Here is a 23127-nt window from a genome sequence, read left to right as displayed (position 1 = left end):
GTGTGTAGATGCAGGTGGCCACCATATCTGAGTCTCCATCAACCTGACTAAAACCATTTTCCCTGACCTGGTGATTCTCTGAGACCCCATACCATCCAACTTGCGGGCACACCGAAGCTGCTTTCCGTGGCTTTTCCCTTTAAACAACTTGGGTCATGTTGAGGACTCTCCTAAAATCTCTCAAAGGTTCACAAAATCCAAACAAGCATCACCTGGCCTTCACGTGCCCCATACCTCTTGCTAAGCAGCCCTAAGCCCAGCCCTAGTGACAGCTGGCCTCAGTTCACATATTAGCCTCTGCCAGGCACCTCCAAGCCCAGCACAAGTGGCAACCATATGCAGATCACTTTGTACCTCATGCCAAGTGGCCCCTGGAAGAGCAGAGGCAGTGGCTGAATTTGGCCTGAAAAAGAGTTCCTCCCAAAAGACCTCAGAACCAACATACCTAGTGGCTGTTTCAGACCACACCAGAGCACCACCCAAACACCTCCACAAAAGACACACCCAAAGGACAGATAGGGCAAGCACCAGAGCCCTAATAAAGCAAATCCTGCTCCATAAGGTCAACCCCTGCACAACAGCTCCTCCACTGTAGTCACGGCCAGTCCTCTCAACCAATCAGCCTGAGGGTCAATCCCTCCCACTGATGTGCAAACAGCAACACAGGCTCAACTACAACAGGAGGTCACACACAACCCACACAACAGACACACCTGGAACACATGGCTTAGATGACCAGAGACAGAGCCATTGGGTCCCACAGGATACCTACTCCATAAGACCGCTCTATTAAGACGAGCAGATACAGAAGCTCTACCTAATATATAGAAACAAATGCAGAGAGGCAGCCAAAATGAGAAGACAAAGAAACATGTCCCACATGAAAGAAAAGAACAAAGCTCCAAAAGAAAGAACTGGAGACAAGCAATCTACAGAGGCAGAGTTTAAAACTCTGGTTATAAGGATGCTCAATGACTCAGTAAGAACTTCAACAAAGAAATAGACAATATAAATATGAAGATAAGAAAAAAACATAAAAAAAGAACCAGTCAGAAATGAAAAATGCAAAAACTGAAATAAAGAATACATTACAGGGAATCAACAGTAGATCAGATGATGCAGAGAACTGAATCAGCGATTTGGAAGATAAGGTAGCAGAAAACACCCATCAGAACAGCAACAAGAAAAAAGAATTTAAAGAAATCAGGTAGTTTAAGGGGCCTCTGGGACAACATCAAGTGTACCAACATTTGTACTAGAGGGGTGTCAGAAGGACAAGAGAGAGAGCAAGGAATTGAAAACCTATTTGAAGAAATAAGGACAGAAAACTTCCCCAACCTAGTAAAGGAAATAGACATACAAGCCCAGAAAATGCAGAGTCTCGAACAAGGTGAACCCAAGGAGGCCTATGCCAAGACATATCATAATTAAAATGCCAGATGTTAAAGACAAAGAGAGAAAAAAGCAGCATGCAAAAGGCAATTAGTTACCTACAAGGCAGGTCCTATAAGACGGTCAGCTGATTTCTCAACAGAAACTTTGCAGGGCAGAAGGGATTGGCAGGAAATATTCAAAGTGATGAAAAGCAAGGACCTACAACCAAGATTACTCTACCCAGCAAAGCTATCATTTAGAACTGAAGGACAGATAAAGAGCTTCTCAGACAAGAAAAAGCTACAGTAGTTCATCATCACCAAACTTGTTTTACAAAAAAAAAAAAAAAATGTTAAAGGGACTTCTTTACTACATACCTAGCAACAATTAGTTTAAACATAAATGGATTAAGTGCTCCAATTAAAAGACATAGTGTGGCTGAATGGATGAGAAAACAAAACCCTTACAATGCTGTCTTCAAGAGACTCACTTCTGATCAAAAGACAAACACAAACCTAAATTAAAGGGATAGAAAAAGATATTTCATGACAATGGAAACAAAAAAAATCTGGGATAGCAACACTTATACCAGACAAATAGACTTTAAAACAAACACCGTAACAAGAGACAAAGAATGACCCAGTAATCCTACTTCTGGGTATTTATCCAAAGAAACTCGAAACACTACTTTGAAGGGACATGTGCATCCATATGTTCCTTGCAACATTATTTATAATATCCAAGATATGGAGGCAACCTGGGTGTCCATGAGTAAATGAATAGATAAAGAAATGTGGTGTATATATATATATATATATATATACATACACATACACACAATGGAGTATTACTCAGCCATAAAAAAGAATGAAATCTTGCCATCTGCAACAACATGGATGGACCTAGAGGGTATTGTGTTGAGTGGAGTAAGTCAGACAAAGACAAATGTCATATGATTTTAGTTATATGTGAAATATAAAGAACAGGATAAATAAACAAACAAAATAGAAACAAGCTCAGAGATACAGAGAGTATTTTGATGGTTGTCAGATTTGGGAGGTTGAGGGAGTAGGTGAAGTGGGAAATGGATTAAGAAGTACGAATTGGTGGTTACAAAATAGTCATGGGGATGTTGAGTATAGCATGGGGAATACAGTCAGTAGTATTGTAATAAATATGCATGGCATCAAATGGGTACTGGATTCAACAGGCTGATCATTTGGTAAGGTATATAATGTCTAATCACTGTGTTGTACACCTGAAACTAATATAATATTGTATGCCAACTGTATGAAAATTTAAAAAAATATTTAAAAAAAGAAATCATGGAGAGTATGCAATGCAAGAGTTTCCACTCCCTGAACCTTTTTCCAACACCTTCAAATTCTTAAAGTTATATAAAGTATAACAAAGATTGGTGTTGAAGAATCTTCAAGGCTTGATTGATTTTATGTCATTCCACAGGGTATCATAGAAACTAAGACCGTATCTATATAAAGAAGGATACACTGAACAGTGTTTCTATAGAAATTGAAAAAAGAAAAACTGCCAAAAGAACATTTGAAAGTCTTAATATAATTTTAAATATTTTCCAATATTAAAATAATCCACAAATGATGGAGGAGCAGAGCCCCTTTGACACTATGATCTTGTCCCTTGTATCTTCTTGACACCACTGGTGCCTCGTGACATAGGTCTATAAGTTCTGATAAGTCAGATATTTCTTGATATCTGGCTACAATGGAGAACATTTCAGACAGATAAACTCAATATTTTAACTTATGGAAAGTATAAAGCCCAAATATTCTAAAACAAATAGAAATTGACAGTTATTTGGTACAAGGTTCTGACAATAGATAGAATTTAGGGAGAGCATTGGAGAATAAATATTAACATTGCTTGTACTTCAAATGCCTGCCAGTTCAGAGAGGAATCCAGAATCATCCTCCAGTTCCAAAAGAAGTGCCCACCTTTTTTTGAAATTATGGTATTGATTTACTTCACTCCCTTACTGCCAGATTTTATTTCCATTGAACTTGGCTAAATCTTCCACATTGGTCATCTCAATGGACTGTTCTGAGACTCAAGAATGACCGTTACATATTAGAGCACAAAAGAAGTTAAAACATTTGCACATTAAATATATAGCAACGGTGCGTGACTGTTTATTCATCTTCTTGAATACCTTGAAAATTCAATGTATACATGTAATAAAATCACTTTTATAAGATATACATCATAACCAATTAACCTACTCTAACATCCTGGGATCTCCTCAATGCAACATGACTGAAAATTGATTGATCATCTCTTGTCTATATAATAATTACTCCCTGGTGTATGCATAGAAAGATTCATCAGGGCCGGATCAAAATGCAAAGACCATCAATGATGATTAAAAACAAGGAGAATTTATTGCTCTCCAGGCCTGTGCCTTGAGAGACAGGATTGTCACTCAAGAGACAAGTCCACAAGGTCTCACCAAGTTCAAAGCAAGACTGGATATAACACAGAAAGAAAAAGATTTTCTCAAATTAAGATTCTGAAGATCATGATTTGAATAAATTAGAAGAGAATTGTAAAGTCTCTTTTGGGATTGGTCATTGCAATGGTTTATATTACGAAAGTGTGGGCACAGAGATCATACATTTACATTCGTAGAGATAATCATATTCTACTAGTAGGGCAGATTGCAAGTTCATGGGCCAGGACTTTATTTCAGCTGGCTCTGTAAATCAGCACCATATACCTTGTGTCATGCTGGGCCTATAATAATTGTCAAGAATAACTTTTGAGTAAACGAAGGCACATAGGTTATACAGAACAACAAAACAGCCATAACTGTGCATGAGCCTCAACTCTCTGCCTCTATGAATGATTATTTCCGTGTTCAGCATAGTGCTGTGCTTTTCCATGTCAACACTTTATCTCCAGGAGATTTTCTACTTTGCTTTGGGTCTTTACATGATTTATAACTGATTCCTTGCCTTCAATTTATTTTCAGATTCTTTTCTCTCTGGACCGATATATAAATCCACTACAAAAAGGCCTTTTAAATGAAAATGATGTCAAATGCTGTGAGAGTGTCCTTTGAGGACACACCTTCTAGTCCACTGGATTAAGGCTAGAATTTCGCTTTGTTTCTATCTCTTTGTCTCAGTTCCCACCTTGTTTCTGTTTTAGTCAAAGACGTTAAAGCTCCTTCATCTTTCTCTCACATGTTCATATGGAAAATTAAATTAAACACCCACTGTTTATCCTTTCCTTTAGACAGTTCTCTGTCTATCAAAGCGCTCCTTAAGCAGCCAGACAAATATTTTAAGGTACAGAGGCTAAGTACAGGTATGACTAATGCTCTCTGGCTTAATAAGCATTTTTAATACATCAATAATTCTTAACTAGGTCTCTAATAATCATATCATCCCAGTGTATGACAAGAAGTTAAGATGCCTCCCTCTCCTTCATGTGTCATCTCTCCTACTAGAGGAACATGGATGTGCTGTGAGTAGACCAATGTGATATGAAGGAAAAATGAAAACTGGAGGTGATGTTAGAAGAAGAAATCAAATCAAGAGCCAGGTGTAATATTGATTGAGGTGTCAGCTGGAAAAGGCAATTTAGAGGGAAGAATAAGAGGTTAGACAGGGGGGAAAAAGGCATCAAAGAATCCAGATAAGAGTTGCTATTTGAATTCCTTGCACATGTAAACGTGAGAGTGGCTGGCAGTCAGACGAAAAGGGTCACTCTTTGAGAATTGCTTGAATCACTGAGGCAGAGCTGTGGGCTCATATAGCTCAGCAATATGGCACACAAGCTGGGGAAGTCTGGCATTCATTCACCACTTGCCTGCATGCCACCCTACCCCAACCCAGGTCACAGTCACGGGCAGCACTGGCAAAATTTCTCTTACCCTCTCCAATATGTCCAAACCCATTATTTTTGAGCTCCAACAAAGTCTTTCCCTAGGAAACCTGGACTTTTACAAAAGCTTTCTCATCTATGGATATCTGCCCAAGCCAGCACTCACCAGGTGTTCTCTGACTCAGGCCAAGAGGGGTTCACAGCTTCTTGGTGGTTCCACAGCCCATGTCAAAGTCTGTCTGCCTATTACTCGATGCAAAGATGGGTGAGACTCCCTGAGTCCCTTAGTGTATGGCTCTGGATCCTAAAATTCCCTCAGAGGTACTTTGTTCCTGGATGAATGCCAAATTTTTGTTGTTAAAAGGGAATACAAAAAAGAGGGACTTCTTATGTAGTCTGATGCTGGCATCACTCCACAGTTTCTATTTTTAATTTAATGAGGCTTGAATCTTCAAAGGAAGCTTTGAAGATTCGAATAAGTACTGCAAATGATTCCAATCTAAAATAGAATTGGAGAATGTGAAATGCAGAATCTGATGCATGTGCCCTCCGAGAAAGGGAACCAAAGAACTGATTTTCATAAAGGATTCATTTGCAGAAGACCTAGACTTAGGGACATCCTCCAAGAATCTCTCCCCATTTTCAAACCAGTGAACTTCTTGCTTAGATTCTAGAGGGACTTTCCCTCTTTGGGCTCCTTATCCATAAATACAGCTCACCCCATACCTTCAACAGACTTACTTATAGCTTGTTATAGTGTGCATTTTCCAAATCACAATTCCTCTGCTATTCCCGAATAAACAATTTCTGGTAATTTGAGCTTGCCTCAGTTTACCTCTTCATTTACACTGATAGTACCTTATATTCCCTTGAACAATGTTATTATTTTTTTTTTAACAATAGGTTTGTGATGAAAATAAAACCAAATGGAGTGACTCTCAGGATTTTTGCAGGAAATGCCAGGGGGGAAAAAATGAATGTTCTTTTCATGTGTTAATCATAGTTATTTTTGTTGTTGTTGTTCTCTGCATTTTATAATGTTTTTACATCTCAAAAATCTTGCTGCTGGATAATGACTCCCCCTCCCAAGGCTAGTCCTTTTTTAGAGATAGCAAAATGATCTAGTCAAGAGGATGTCCTTCTTATACAAATCAACAATTCCTAAGTCTATAGCTCCAACAACTTCCTTATTTGACTTTTCACACATAAACCAATATTTCCTCTGCTCTAAATTATCCCAGGGCCTGGGATCAAATAACTAGAGACCACTACTCCTATAGCCCAAGTCCTTCAATAATTATTCAACCTCAACCTAGCCAATCCTAAACTATTTTCTATGCCTTGCCTTGCTTTTTCTGCAGAAAATTACAATAAGGCTCTAGCCTAGACTTTCCCTCTCGCTCCTGTCTTTTGCTACCTGACCAAAACCTGGAGCTTCCTCTGTAGCCCTGCATGGAATGTGTGGACTCTCTCTCTCTCTGGGTCTTATGAATATAATAAACTTTTTCTTTTCAAGCTTTGTTCTCATTTCCTCCTGTGGCCACACTCACGTTATTATACCATATCCAACATATACATTCTGAGCACACTTTACCCATCTACTTGAAACTGAGAGGATAAAACAGGTATAGTAAAATGCCCCACAAAGAAGGAAACTAGATCTGCTGGGCAATCATGTGTAACTTTGCAATGGACCTTACATATAGTAAGAGATGAAAAGAAAGTCAGTCTTGATGATTTGTTTTTCTTCTAAATCTACTCATGACTGAAGCTGCTTCATGAGTTTACAGTAAAAATCTATTCTATTACTTGATCCAGTCTGATACACACACACACACACACACACACACGTGCATATATAATATGTATATATACATATATAATATATAACTATAACTATATATATAGTTATATATATATTCAATGAAAATCTTTAATTGTCATTTGTTTGAGCCCACGCCTGACAGATAAGATATATTGTCCTAAATATCTCGCCAGATATTATGTAAACGAACTCTAGATAAACAAAGCAAAATCATTATCTGCTTGTTTCCAGGCTTTATTAATGGTACTAACACTTTTACAACCCACCTAGCTCAAAAATGTAGAGGCAGGTTTGACTGTACTTCATTAGTCTGAATATACACTTAGTGTCTCATATCAATACAGCCTCTTCACTCCTAAAGCTCTCCTCTGGTTGATGCCTCATTATCTATGGCCTTTAATGACCTATAAGATGAACTCTCTAACTTTATTTGGAATCTCTTTCTTACATTAATAATAATCTCATGTCATATCCATATTAAACTTCTCTAATGCACAAGTTGCTTCAATTACTCTCCTGTTCAAACATCTTTAATTAATCTCATAATGGCCAACACCACCAAAGAATCAAATATGTATGTTATAGTCTGCCAGTGGAGCTTTTACATAATATGACTGCAATTTAACTAAACTGTCTCCTACTGTGCTCTCATACAGATACCCAAATACAAATGTTCATGTATTGACATAATCATCCCATAATTTTCCTGTTACTGTGTCTGCTGTTCCTTCTGTCACAAATGTGTCCTTTTTAATCAATCTCTTATCCATCAATGTTTAATTCATGTTTTATCTCCTCCAGGTAACCTATTCCATTTCTATCCCAACTATATATTTATAGCAATTCGTTCCTCTCTTAATGTTGGTTATCATATCCTGATTTGTAACCGTTATTTTTTATTTTACTCTTCAAACTATAAATATCTATGGGATAAGGACTATGAGAACTATGCCTTTAGATCTGTTTCCCAATTCCAAGTTAATACTTTAGAATTTAAACTAGTTGTTTTCATAATATTTTATGGGCATATTTAAATAAAGTAGGCTCTTGGCAACTTCAAAAGTAAGTTAGGACTACAACACAATCAGTTTCATTTGTGTGTGTATGTGTTTATATGTAAATGCATCATAAGCAGATTCTGAATGTCAATTCCAAAAGTGAAGTTACATAGTGTTTTAAACAACAGAAATGTTGCCATACATGATCACTGAGTGTATAGCAAATGCAATGTCAAAAAAGATAAAAATAATTTTCATTAGCACTTTGAAATTAGATTATTCAAAAGAGGCTTCATCACTGAGATGAGCCTTGAAAAATGATAGGCCTTGATAGGTAGAGGGGAAATCAGAGAAAAAGTCAGGTGAATAAGGAGAGGCATGAGCAAAAGTGCAAGAATGAAAATAAGCGATTATGGTGATTTTGGAAAGGCATAGAAAAAACCTTGTCTGCTGCCAATACAGACTGAATGTAAAGGAGGAATGGTAAATAATGCTGGACAAATAGTATAAAGTCAAGTTTTAGAAGGCTCTGAAAAACAGAGAGATTTGGATGTGATGTGATAATAATTGGCTATATTTGTAAAATAACTTATAGTTTACAAAGCACAATAGAGTTTTTTTTAATTAAAACATCAGTTTGTGACAGGTACTCTGTATTACAAATGAGGAACTAAAACCAGAGGAGTTAAGAATCTTTTGAAAATCACACAGCTAATAAAATGTAGGACTCCTGACTTACTAGTCAGTGTTCTTTTTGCACCTACACCATGTTATCTTCTGCATTTTTAAGCAAAAGACTGAAATGACTGGCATTTTAGGAAGTGTGTTCTGTGTTAGAGGTAACTCTTTTGGAAATACCCAGTCTATAACATAGAGGCCAAAGATATGTTCTATGTCTAAAACAAAATAGAGGTTAATGGGTCAGGGGAGTAAACATAAGGATATTAGGAGTTTCAAGAATAATATTTTTATGAGGAGTATCATTTGGAAAAAAGAAATAGTTTCTTGCAATGGCGACTTTAATGATAATAACAAAGCAACATTCCTCTGCATATCAGTAAGAATATGTAACTACATTTCCTTTCTAGAATAGTGATTAACATCAAAGGATACACTCTACCCTGTTAAAGCAGATATTAGCACCTAGAAGAGGGAGGCATCACTGAAAATCCATAAACTCAGATTTCAGTATGGATTCAGTATAGCACAGATTAAAAAAAAAAAAATAAAGGAAAATATTCCAGAAAAGGTTTATCAGACTTTTGCTGGTCTAAAATGTTTCTCTGTTTTGGAAAAGACAAATGAATCTTTCTGCAAAACACTGAATCAAATATGGGTAATGAGCAGATGGAATATGAAGAGAGGACAAAAGAGGAACAAGGAGCTCTGGGGAAGAAGGTGATGTGGGCCCCTGTGTCATGATGAAGAAGGAGGCCAAGAAGGTGGTAAATCCCATTTAAGAAAAGGTCCAAGAATTTTGGCATTGGACAGGACATCTAGCCCAAAAAAGACCTCACTTGCTTTGTCAAATGGCTGCAGCTGCAAAGGGTTAGTCTCTATAAGTGCCTAAAAGTACTTTCTGTGAATAACCAGTTCATCTTAGGCCTTGGACCGCCCAACAGCTACTCATAGGCTTAAGCTGGCCCACAAGTACAGACCAGGGACAAAATAAGAGAAGAAGTAGAGATTGTTGGCTGGCGCTGACAGCAAAGGGGATGTCCCCACCAAGAGGCCACTTGTCCTTCCATCAGGGGTTAATACTGTCACCACACTGGTGGAGAACAAGAAGGCTCAGCCAGTAGTGATTGCACATATGTGGATCCCATTGACCTGGTTGTCTTCCTGCTTGCCCTGTGCTGTAAGGTGGGGATTCTCCACAGCATTATCAAGGAGAAAGCAAGGTTGGGAGATTGGTCCACAAGATCTGCACCACCATTGCCTCCACACATGTTAACTCGGAAGAAAAATGAGCTCTGGCTAAGCCGGTGGAAGCTATCAGAACCAATTACAATGAAAGATATGATGACATCCGTCATCTCTAGGGAGGCAATATCCTGGGCCCAAAATTGGTGGTTCGTATTGCCAAGCTGGAAAAGGCAAAGGCTAAAAAACTAGCCACCAAACTAGACCAAGGATACACTGTTGAGTTTTCTGTACATAAAAGTAATAAAAATTCTCCCTCGAAAAAATAAAAGCAAAAATAATAAAAATAAAGATACTCTTACTAAACTCCTGAATGGTAAACTCCATCTCAGTGTCTGCTTTCCACAGAACTTAATTCATGGCAGTTGTCATTAAAAAATAAATCTTATCTTCCTCAAGAGTTAGCTAATTACCTTAATAACCCAAGTACAGATTGAAGTACATTTTTCTTCTACATGTGCAGAACAACATTATTTGGTTAGAAGTTTAGACCCAAGTTTAAATTGAGAGTATGATTCATTGAAAGCATCAAGATGAATAAATAATCTGATGCTCTGGATGATTCATTATTTTAGAAGATATTTGAAAATGCTGAGGAATCACTTATTAGAATGTATTTATTTTGTTATGTGTTGACATATACTACCCTAGTAGAATTATAAAAGTAATTGACTTTATTGAATAGCATAACCCTTAGAATTTCTTAAATTGTGTACTAGTTTCCATGTAACAAATTACTATCAATTTACCAGTTTAAAACAACATACATATATTATCTCACAGTTTATGTAGATTAGGTGCCCAGATATATTTTAAATGAGTCCTCTGCTCAGGGTTTCAATAGAATGAAACCAAGGTGTTGTCTGGAATGCAGTCTCATCTGGAAATGTGACTTGGGAAAAATTCATTTCCAAACTTCTTTAGGTTGTTGGCAGAATTTGGTTCTATGTGATTGGAAGACAGGGTTCCCATTTTCTTGCTGTCATGGGGGGACCACTCTCAGCTGCTAGATTGTCCTAGGTCTTTGCCATATGGCGATCTCCATAGTCAGTTCACAACATAGCATTTGCTTCTTTAAGATGAGCAGAAGAATCTCTCTCATTTTGAATTTCTATTCCTCTCTTCAGGAAAGACGTGGATCCTCTTTTGAAAGGCTCCCCTAATTAAGTCAAGCTCAGTCAAGATAATCTCACTTTTGATTAACTCAAAGTCAGTTTCTTAGGAACCTTGATTACAATTGCAAAATCTCTTCACCTTTGTGATACCAGGTAACCCAATCAAGGAGAGAAATCTCATCATACTTGCAAGTCCTACACACTCACTCACAGAGAAGGGATTATAGAAAGCTTGTGTACAGAGGGGAGATGGGGAATTTCAGCGTCCATATTAGAATTCTGTCTGCCACATAATGGTTTTGTGTTTATAAACACCATACATTCATATAAATTAAATAACTGCATATTTCTACTTGCTTTAACTCATGCTTTACATCTTTACAAGGTACTTTAACATATGTTTTAGCTGGTGTGTATGTGTGTGTCTCTGTGTATATGTGTATGTGCATGAATTATCCAAAATTAGAAGAAAAAAAAGGAAAAATTGGAGGAGGGAGTGGTAATGTCCTTTCAATATCATAGAATTCACAGTTCACCTAAAGATTAATTAGAAGAGTGAAATTTGTTAGTTTACTATTGATTCATGCTCCCAGACATGATGATGTTACACGGTAAATTATGGATTTTCATTTACAAGCATAAATAATTGGTAGAAAAGATAACCCAGAAGTTACAGTTTAAAACCCTGTAAGTCAATAACCAATTATGTATATAACCTAGCAATTTTATACATTCCTTTATATTACTTTTACATAGCTCTTCAATTTCTCTTTTAGATTAATCTCAACATTGTATTGGTCCCCTCATTAATAAATTAAATAGCATAACCCTTAGAATTTCTTAAATTGTGTACTAGTTTCCATGTAACAAATTACTATCAATTTACCAGTTTAAAACAACATATATTTGTATGAAAGTCATCCCAATTATAAGAATTATTTATTTAAATGGTTATTTAATCTAGCTATTTACTTGAGATTTGGATTGTTTTACACTCTCACTGCCAAAGTCAATTTAAGTTTGAACAATATCCATGGTAGGGATCTCTCTATTTCCTCATGCTTCCTTTCAACTTTAAATTGACAAAAAGTTCTTCCTACAATGAAGGATGACTGCATGTTTTTCAAATCATACCTACATATACGTAATATAAAATCATATTAATTTTGGAAGCCTGTAGAATGTACTCAATGAATATTCTTGAATCAATGACTAAATTAATGAAATGAGAGAAAGAATGGTTGAGGTGAAGAGTTTTAAAGAACAATATCACATGGCAGTCTTGAAAAAGTTTTATAAAGCGTTTATTTGAAGGTTTAGCAGTCTAGTTCAATTGGCTTAATTGGCACAGAAATATTAACAGAAACATATTCACAATTATTTTATTGTTCCACAAATCCTTGAGGTTTTTTTTTCCAGTATTTTTCTATTCTTCAGATTGTGTAATTTCTTTTGCTCTATCTTTAAATTCACAGATTCTTTCCTCTCATTTTTATCTCCCATTTGCTATTGAGCTCATTCAATATTTTTTTTAAATTTCAGACATTGATTTTTCAGTTCTAAAATTTCCATTTAATTCTTTTTAGTTTCAATTTTTGTACTGATAATGTATATCTTTCTTTTCATATCAAGTGTATTCACCATTACCTCACTGAACATGGTTATAACCGACTGCTTTAAGTCTTTGTCTGATAATCCCACCATCTGTGTCATCTCAGGGCTGGCATCTAATGATGGTCTTTTCCCTTAAGTTTAATCAGATTTTCCTAGTTCTTTGTATGCTGAATGAGTTTGGGCTGTATCTTGTATATTTTTAATACTGGGCTTATTAAAATCTTTTGGAAAATGTTGCTTTTGTGTTTTTGTTTTAGTTGGAAACAACACAGTTTCCATATGTGAATTCTGTCTCACTTTCTGTGTGCAGTGGTTCCAATGTCAATTAAGTTTTCTAAGCTCTTTTATGCTGTTTCAGTCTGACCACCACATTTGCTACTCAGAGGCCAATCTGGTGTTTAGGCAGTTGCTTATATGGTTAATTTCTTGAAGCCTTTGGTATACTTCTTTGGATCTGTTCCGCTCATTTGAAGCTTAAAAGTCAGGCTGGAATTTTATGTTGCTTCAAATACAGGTTTAAGAGATGCTTTTCTTCAGATCTCTTCTCTCTGGGATTTCTCCCACATGCTCCGATACTCCAAGCTCCTTTAATTGATGCCTCTGGCTGGAAAATGAAGTTCTCTTGGAGTTCTAGACTTTTATGCTGTTGTGCAATTATATTTGACTGAAATATTCAGAAAAAGGTGGTGAGAGAAAAGACAAAGAAGAAAATAACAAGGATTTTCTCCACACTCGTTGGTCAACAAGAACTCCTTTTCCTGTTTCTTCCAGCCAAAGAGACAAGTTTTCTTTGGGGTTTTAAGTACTTGTGTTGCAGCCACCACAGCTGTGTACTTTTATGACAGGGACTGTCCTCAGGACAGTGCTTTAGAAAAAAGTGCAGAAAAAAAGAGATTTCTCTCCCACTCTTTGATATGCAGGGAGCTGTTTTCCTTGTTCAATGGCTAATAACAGGTGGTTTTTGTTGTTGGCACACAATGTACTATTTCAGAATTTGGGTGAAGGCCAGAAGACAAAAGGGGAAAAATATAATATTAATTTCCACTATGGGCTATTACTTAGGTTTTGATTTCTGTTGTCTATCTGCCTGCGCTTGTTTACATTTCAGATTCCTCAGGTGGTTGCCTTTTCTGTCCAGAGATTTTAGTTGTAATCAGTGAGAGATATAGGCCAACTTGGCTGGGCTCCAATTATTTTAATCGGGAAAAATATAATATGTTGCACATCTAACCCAAACTCTCAATTTTAAAAATGTAATGAAACCATGGATAGATGGATGGGTGGGTGGGTGGATGGACAGACAGATGGATGGACAGACAGACAGAAAAATATAGATAGATATCATATTCCTATATCAAACCTTGATTTTTTTCTAATTGTCCAATAATATGGTTAATATGATAAATAATTGACATATAAGTTGCAGCTTATTCTTTCACTGTAATCTCTGTCTCTCTTTTTGCTTCTTTCTCTACAATCTTGTTCAGTTAAACAAAATAACATCTAAATGTGATAGGTTCTGTAGAAATGTTCTCATAACAAATGAATGATGACAGAGAATGGTCATATTGAGTATGAAACTGCGATTCCACTCAATACCATGAATATTTAAGGGACGAATTCTCTTCATTGAAATTCAAAATGCCTTTTGTATTTAATTTACAGCTTGAACACTCCTCCTATTAAAAATGTATAAAGTCAGGACACAAAGATTAGAGGAAAAATATTATATTGAGAAGTATGTTTATTCTACAAAATTTGATATTAAACACTAACAGGCATTCTACTGGAAACATTCTAATTGGGAGAGATTATTTGTGGGTATGCTTATATAACGATTCTGTCTTTCCTCTGTAATTACACGTGAGTTAATCTGGTGACAGTTATAGTCTATTTTACTCTGCACAAGCCAGGATTCTAGCATTAAATTCAGAGAAACTACAGATGCGGCTGTGAAAAGAGACCTTGTTCATGAAAGATATAAGATGACCTGAAGTTTGGGAAAATATTTTGATTAAACTTGAAATTCAGTTTGCATGTCAGGATCTACATTAAATTATTAATTAGAGGATAAGAAGCAACTCTACCCATAAACATGAAGTAGGGCAAAGGAATTTCAAAACTCATGAATTAGAAGAGCAAGAGGAAGAAATAAATAACAGAGACAATGAATAAAAAACAATAAGGGGTAGAGAGAGTTTCAGATCAAAAAGGCCAACTCTATGTTTTGCACATGAGGAAACCCAAATTCTAATTTGGTAAAAATATTTGCTATAGGTCTACAGGGGCACTGGGGAACAGAATTCAGCAAGAATAGGGGTCAGCAAGCTTCTTCTGTAAAAGAGCCAGATAATAAATATTTGAAGCTTTGTGGGCTATAACAGCCATAAACAATATGTAAATAAGTGGGCATGGCTAAATTCCAATAGAAACTTGTTTCATAACACAAGTAATGAGCCAGATATAGCACAAGGGCTGTGACTCACTGAACTCTGACCTAGAGTACAAACCTCTTGATTCTCTATGGATACAACTATATACCCTTGTGCAGGCAAAGGGAACTTTACTTTCATGGAAGAGTACACGGGATTAAAATTTAATAGGGGTAAATTTTTTTTGCACTCTGCAACTTATTTTAAAATGCATTTAAAAATAAGATGGGTTGGTGGATAGATGAATGCGATAAGCAAATGGTAAATGTCAATTATAGAATCTAAGTGATAGGCATATGCATATTCCCTGTGTAATTATTTTAATTTTTATATATGCTTGAAAATATTAATAATCTAATGTAGAAACAATTTTAACATGGGATTAAGTTCAAATTTCTTAAAATGTATAAGGTTATTTATTAAAAAAAGTAATCCTTGCTAAATTATTTTAGTAAAATATCCTTCTAACATATTAGAAAGGTTAGAAAACAATACTTTCAAAGAATTGTAGATCAGTTATACATCATTTTAGCTATAGTATTTGTACACTATTTCTTGATATAATGATTTATTTATAACAGAGCTTAGTTTGTTGATCTCAAAAAGGCAACAACAAATGGTTAAGTTAAATGATAGAAATTTGGTTGCCAATACTGTTTGTAAGATTTATTCTATTCAGATAGTCATATAAACACTCATTTTCTCTGGGCTTTAAAGGCAAGTCATATTATGATTTTTATACAAAGTTTTGTTAAGAATAAGGTTATGAGAAAATATAACATGACTTGATACACATACATTGAAAAGTTAAGACAACCTAATGCATGAGTACTTAACTATAGCATTCATATATTTTTCCTGAGTTTTTTCCTCAGAGGAGAAAGCTAAATGAAATTAGCAAATGGCTTCTTGCCACTCACTCTGTTGTAATAGTATGGCTAATTTGAAAGTTATTACTGTTGTTCAGGTCTAACCCTTTTAGAGGCAAACTACTTTTTTTTCAGCAAATTTTCAGCAAGAAATTATTCTTAATGATACCAACCATTAAAATCTATACAGATTTTTATAGAACTTGCCTTTAAGTACATGTATTATTTTAAATATTTTGATCAACATGTGGCATATGAAAACAGTTTACTGATGGTTCTTCCTTTCAAATATTGCCATCTCAAAAAGTCAAAGAGAAAGTGAGTCATGGAGTAGCAAATGTGTTAACTAATCTTGAATAAAATCTCATTTTCTCCATTATCACTTTCACACTTTGATGTGGTGTTGATATTATTACTGATGACATCCTTGGACACAAGCATAGAAAGTAGTCCCATAATCTTTGTGTCCTGACTTTATACATTTTTAATAGGAGTGTTCAAGCTGTGCAAATATTAAGAATAGCAATGATTCTAAAAATTTCTTTATATATTAACATTACTAAAATCAGGCCAGAAGCATCTTCATTTTGACTGGGATCCTTAGGTGGTCAATACCTTACATTCAAATTGGTAGCTCATGATTTTGAAAGTTCATTTTTTTTTTGAATGGCAAGATAGCAAGTAAAAAAGGAACAATAGAGCAAATAAACTGACATGATATTCAGTCATAAACAGTTAAAGAAATAAAAATTAGCAAACTAAGGATTGACTTAGACCACTTTTTAATCAGTGAGTTAATAGGGACCAGAATTGCATTTGATGAAAATCTAGTGTAGCTCAGGTTTTCACTTGGTTATTTATCTCTGAATGGTTACAGTTAAATAAACCATATTTAAAAAGTATATAAATAACAAAGTATATGAAATCAAGTATAGTTCAAGTACACTCGGAAAAGGACACTCAACAACACTATCAGGTCACAACTTAAAAAATTATCAACATGCAAAAAAATTGAGATTGTATAGATCTTACTATAGACCTGCAAAATAAGTTGTTTTTTTTTTAAAGACTGCCTTCTTGAATTTTGCCACCTAGCTGAAAGAAATCAGAAGTGAAAACTTAAACACGACACTGTTTGATTTTGATACAACTGCACTAGAATTTGATTTCTTTAATATATCCATCTAATTAAGTGAACTTTTGAACACACTGAGCATAAGTGACAGTTTGTCTTTTTAAACTCTTTCAAAATTTTATGTTTTTTATTATTTAAATGAAGCTGTAATATTTCTAGTTTGTTTGATTCTTTCATTTAGTAATTCACAAGAATGAACAGATTTTAGACAAGGAGAGCACTGAAGCAACCTTTAAAAATTCACAACCATGTTACTTTCATGGTGTTTGTGAAGCAATAGCATTAGTTGGATCTCCACACATTCTAATACTTGACTTTAGATTAATAAATACCCTGTATGTTGTAATAAACTCTCACTGAACAGTCAAATAGGCTTCATTTATATTCCTGCTCTGTCACTCACAAGCAGTATGACCACAGAAAAATTATTTTACTTCTTTGTGTCAGTTCTTTCCCTCAGAGTAAATCACATCTATTTTGAATAAATGAGGGTATGTATGTTGTAGAACAATTCAACTAATTGTTATAAGGTAGTTATTTTCCTTATATCTGCCTTCATCAGAATAAGGTTTAAAATACACTTAATGGTTTTACAACAAATTAGCAGACTAGATATCCTGGAAAAAGAAAATAAAAACTTTTATCTAAGCATCTAGCAATACTTGGTTAAAAGTATAACAAATGCAGAGACAAACACTTTAAATAAAGAGATAAAAGAATCTCATAGGGAATGACAGAAATAAAAACAAAAATGGAGATTAGAAAAATAAAAGAGGTAAGCCAGAGGAGATGCTAAGGCCATCTTGAGGGATATTTGCTGATCTCAATAAACAGATTTTAATGCATGGGAATGAGAAGCAAGTATTCACATGGTAAACAGTCAAAACTGAGGCTGTAATTTAAAGCCAAAGACTTTGAGGAACTATACCTTCAATGAAAGATTAGACTAGATGATATTTATGTGCCAGAAAAGAATGATTAGGAAAACTGAGAATTTATAACCATGTGTAAATCCTCATGTTGTACTGGTACTAGAATGTACAATATCACAATGATTTCAGAAATCCCCAAACCAAGAGAGTACCATAAACCTGACTCGAGTTGACATTGTCAATAACAAATCCCTTCTAATGGAACACATCCTCAACCAGGGTAATCTAGTTAGAGTCCCGCTATACATGAGATCACAAACAAAAATTACAAATACATGAGAAAACAAGCCTTATGAACAAAATTTAGAAAAAAATTTAAACAGCGGAAATAAAATTTCAAGAACTACAATTAATTGGTATAGATTTTAAAATATTGCTTTGGAGGTCAGCCAATTGAAAGCTGGGGGTATGGAATGATGTTTATTTTTATCATAAGCAAAGAATGAACAAAGTTCCCAGGTGATAAATTGGATGTTAAATTTTGCTAGAAATAAAAAATAGAATGTGTGTCAATTATTATCACCGTCTTCACCCTGAACGTGTTATAGAACATAGTAAGTATTGGGACTCGGTGTGAAATCCTGGCTCTATCAAAAACTAACTCTGCGGCCTTGGGAAAGCTATTTTACTATCTGTGTTACAATTTCCTAAATTGTAAAATGTGGATAAGAGTAATATCTGAGATTAGTGTTTTTATGAGGACAGAATGAGATTATAAAAGCACACAGTTAGTTGTTCAATATATATCAATAAATGTTCAATAAGGATATTTAAATGTATTCATATTATTCAAGTGTATATTCAAAACATTTTACTATGATGAATAAACTTTTCAACATTGGTAAACAAAGCTGGTTAAGACAAAAGAAATAGGTGGGAAAAATAGGTACATAAAATAGAAATTATAATGCAATGAATACTTTTGCCTTAATATAGATGTATATAAATTGAAACTAAAATCTGGAAGAGTGAAAGGCAAAGATTTCTTCATGATACAGTCAGTGAATGCTTCACATGAAAGGAAATATTCAAGCTGAATTGAAAATGGTTAATAAGAATTTCTTGGCAGAAAAGAAAAGGCATGGAAAAAACACTGAGCAAAGTAACAAAGGAACATAAGATTATATCTAGAAAATGGCAAGTAATGCGTTGTGGGTAAGGTTTACTATATTAAAGGGAATATGTAAGAAAATAAAGAATGTGGGCTAAAAAAAGATTGATATGGCCTTGTATGTGAATCTTAGGAGACTAGAACCAATATTAAGTGTCAGAGCATTTCAATTTTTTAAAAGTTATTTTTTTAAAAAAAATATTTTTCATATAGACTTTAGTTTTTAAGAGTTCACTGCAAAACTGAATGGAAAATGCAGATACTTCCTATATATTCCTTGCCCACCACACATGCATAACCTCCCCACCATCAAAATCCTGCACCAAGGTGGTACCTTTGTTACAATCACTGAATCAACAGAGATCATTATCACTCAAAGCTCACAGTTTACATTAACATTCACTCTTGGTGTTGTACATCCCATGGGTTTGGACAAATATACGATGACATGTATCTACCACTTTAGTAACATACAGAATAGTTTCACTGCCCTAAAAAATTCTCTGATCTACCTAGTCATTCCTCCCACCCTTCTAACTCCTGGCAAACACCGATCTTTTTACCGTCTCTTTAGTTTTGCTTTTTTCTACTATGTCATATAGATAGAATCATACAATATGTATCTTTTTAAGATTGGCTTTTACTCAGCAATATGTATTTAAGTTTCCTTCCTGTATTTTCTTTACTTGATAGCTCATTTCTTTTTAGTGCTTAATAATAATCTATTCTCTCAATGTTTATTATCTATACGCCTACTGAAAAACATCTTAGATGCTTCCAATTTTTGGCAGTTATGAATAAAGCTACTATTACCACACAGGATTTTGAATGGACCTAAGTTTTCAACTCCTTTAGGTAAATACCAAAGAACACAATTGGTGGATCACATGGTAAGAGTATATTTAGTTTTGCAAGAAACTGCCACCTGTATTCCAAAGTGGTTGTACCATTTTGTAATCCTACCAGCTATGAATGAGAGGTCCTTTTACCACACATCCTGGCCATCATGTGGTGTTGCCAGTATTCTGGATTTTGGCCATTTTAATAGGTTTATAGTGTTATCTCATTGTTGTTTTATTTTTTCCGGTTTCATTGAGATGTAATTGAAATATAACATTGTGCAAGTTTAAAATGTACAAAGTAATGATTTGATGCATTTATACATTGTGAAATTATTACCACAATAAGATTAGTACTCTATAACTTCACATAATTACCATGTTTTGAGGGAGTGAGAACATTTGAGATTTATTCCCTTGGCTACTTTCAAGTACATAAAACAGTATCGTGAACTATAGTCACCATGCTGTACATGAGAGCCCCAGAATGTATTCACCTTATAACTGTAAGTTTGTACACTTCTCTCCATTTACCTCACCTCCCAGCCCCTGACAATTACCATACCACTGTTTCTATGAGTTTGGCTTTTAAAGATTCCACATATAAGTGAGATCACACACTACTTGTCTTTCTCTGTTTAATGTATTTTACTTAGCATAACACACTCAAGGTCCATCTATGTTGTCAGAAGTGGGAAATTTTTCTTTTTTATGGCTGAATAAAATTCCATTACTATATACATATATATATATGTGTGTGTGTGTGTGTGTGTGTGTGTGTACACATACACACACACACAAATACATATACATACACACATTTTTTATCCATTCATATGTGTATGGATACTTAAGTTGTTTCCATGTCTTGGCTTTTATGAATAATGCTGCAATGCAATGAAAATGGGAGTGCAGATAACTCTTCAAGATAGTGATGTCGGTTCCTTCAGATATACACCCAAAAGTTCTGAGATTGCTGGATCATACGACAGTTCTATTTTTAATTTTTTGAAGAACCCCCATATTGTTTTTCATAGTCGCTGTACCAATTTACAATCCCACCTCTGCTGTATAAGGTTTCTTTTTTCTCAAAATCTTCACCAACACTTATCTCTTGTCCTTTTGATGATAGCTATTCTAACAGGTGTGAGGTGATATCTCATTGTAGTTTTGATTTGCATTTTCCTGAGAATTAGTAATATTGAAGATCTTTTCATGTATCTGGTGGTCATTTGTACGTCTTCCTTGGAAAAATGTCTATGCAGTTCCTCGCCCATTTTTTAATTGGACATATAACTATTGAGTTGTATGAATTCTGTATGTATTATGGATATTAACTTCTTATCAGATATATGATTTACAAATATTTTCTCCCATTTCGTAAGATGCCTCTTCATTCTGCTGTTACATAGAAGCTTTTTAGTTTGACATCATCCCATTTGTTAATTTTTGCTTTCGTTGCTTCTGCTTTGGGTGTCATATCCAAAAAAATCATTACCAAGACGAATGTCTGGGAGCCTTTCTCCTATTAGTTTCTTTTAGGAGTTTTATTGTTTCAGGTCTTATGTTTAATCAGTTTAGAGTTAATTTTTGTGAGTGGTATAAGATAGGGGTCCAGTGTCATTCTTTTGCAGGTGATTATCCAGTTTTCCTAGCATCATTTGTTGAAGAGACTATCCTTTCCCCATTGAGGATTCTTTGCTCTCTTGTTATATGTTAGTTTATCAAATATGCATGATTATGTTTTGTGTTACATTGGTGCATGTTTGCTAATTCTTTCATCTGAAATTTCAGATTTTCTATTGAATGCCTATAGTGAATTTTTCATATTAGTTATTGCTTTTCTGTTTGGTTCTTTCTTGTAATATTTATGTTTTTATTAATTTCCTCTATTTGATGAAATGCAGTCATCACACCTTTCTTTATTCCTATAATCATGGTTTTCTTTAGTTCTTTGAACATATAATGGCTACTTTAAAGGTTTTGTTAAATACAACATCTGGTTGCTCTCACAGGTAGTTTCTATTGCATACTTTTTTCCCCTCCCCTAGAGGATGAGTTATACTTTCCAGTTTCTGTGCATAATCCATGTTTTATTGGAAACTTGACATTTCAGATAATATATCAATTCTGGGTACTGATCCCCTGCTCCAAGCCCCAGGGCATTTATTGTATTTACTTTTCTGTTGATTGGATGCATTGTTTTTGTAAAGTCTACACATCTACACTCACCCCTTTAATGTAAAACCTCTGATATCATTACTCAGGGAATGCAGGCTTGGATATTCCCACAGTCACCAGCGGGATGAAAGTGGTTTTGGCAGGGCTCTCTTTGACTGTCTCTTTCCCTTACCACACCCAGCTTTCACACACCGCTAACTGCTGCCCATTTGCTTTATTATTTTCAACAATTCCCTGGGAGACCAAATTGTATCACAAACTAATACAATGATATTCTAACCCCTTTGAAAAGATAGTTATGGAGGTCAATTGTTTGAGGCATTTTCTCACCAAAGGAAGACTCTCTCCAATTGTTTCTTTTCAGGTTTCTCTCCAAGAGACCAGCCAGTCCATTATTTTAGCCTATACCTCCAATGAATCTATCAATCTTCTTTCAACTGTCTTTCACCATGACTTTTACTTTTTTTGAGAGTACTCATAGGCGTGCATTTCTTCAAACTCATTTCAATTAAAGTCAGTTTCCTGGAGGAATGATTTTGGACTTCTCTATTCTATGGGTTGTTTCTGTATGCCAGGGGAAAATCTCTGAGCTCAGGTTCTGGTGCTGGGAGAAAGAATAATGGTATCTCTTTGAGTAAAACCTCTGTTTAAAAGCTTAGTGCTCAGTGGATTGAGTAGCAACAGCATCAGGTCTCCCTGATTTGCTTCTCCTGACATGGATCCTCTACCTCACAAGCAATCAGGGCTGCCATTTTCTCAAGGATGCCATAACCAAGGTAGAGCCTCTGTTTAATGAGAGGAATGTGGGCAGAAGAAGGAAGCCCTCACCTCTTGGCCACACATGCTCAGATTATAGCCTCAGCAACAAGTAGCTGGGGCCTGGATGAGAAATGTTGACATATCACCCTTCTTGCAAAC

General features: G+C 35.1%; 1 pseudogene; it reads left to right on the top strand.

Moving 5' to 3' along the window:
• The first annotated feature begins 9476 nt into the window (after nt 1-9476).
• LOC120596771 (60S ribosomal protein L7a-like) lies at nt 9477-13039 on the top strand (annotated as a pseudogene).
• The last annotated feature ends 10088 nt before the right edge of the window (nt 13040-23127 follow it).

This window comes from Pteropus medius, unplaced genomic scaffold (assembly GCF_902729225.1).
Source record: "Pteropus medius unplaced genomic scaffold, Ma_sr-lr_union100, whole genome shotgun sequence".
Taxonomy (NCBI): domain Eukaryota; kingdom Metazoa; phylum Chordata; class Mammalia; order Chiroptera; family Pteropodidae; genus Pteropus; species Pteropus medius.
This window is presented reverse-complemented; position numbering and strand designations above follow the sequence as displayed.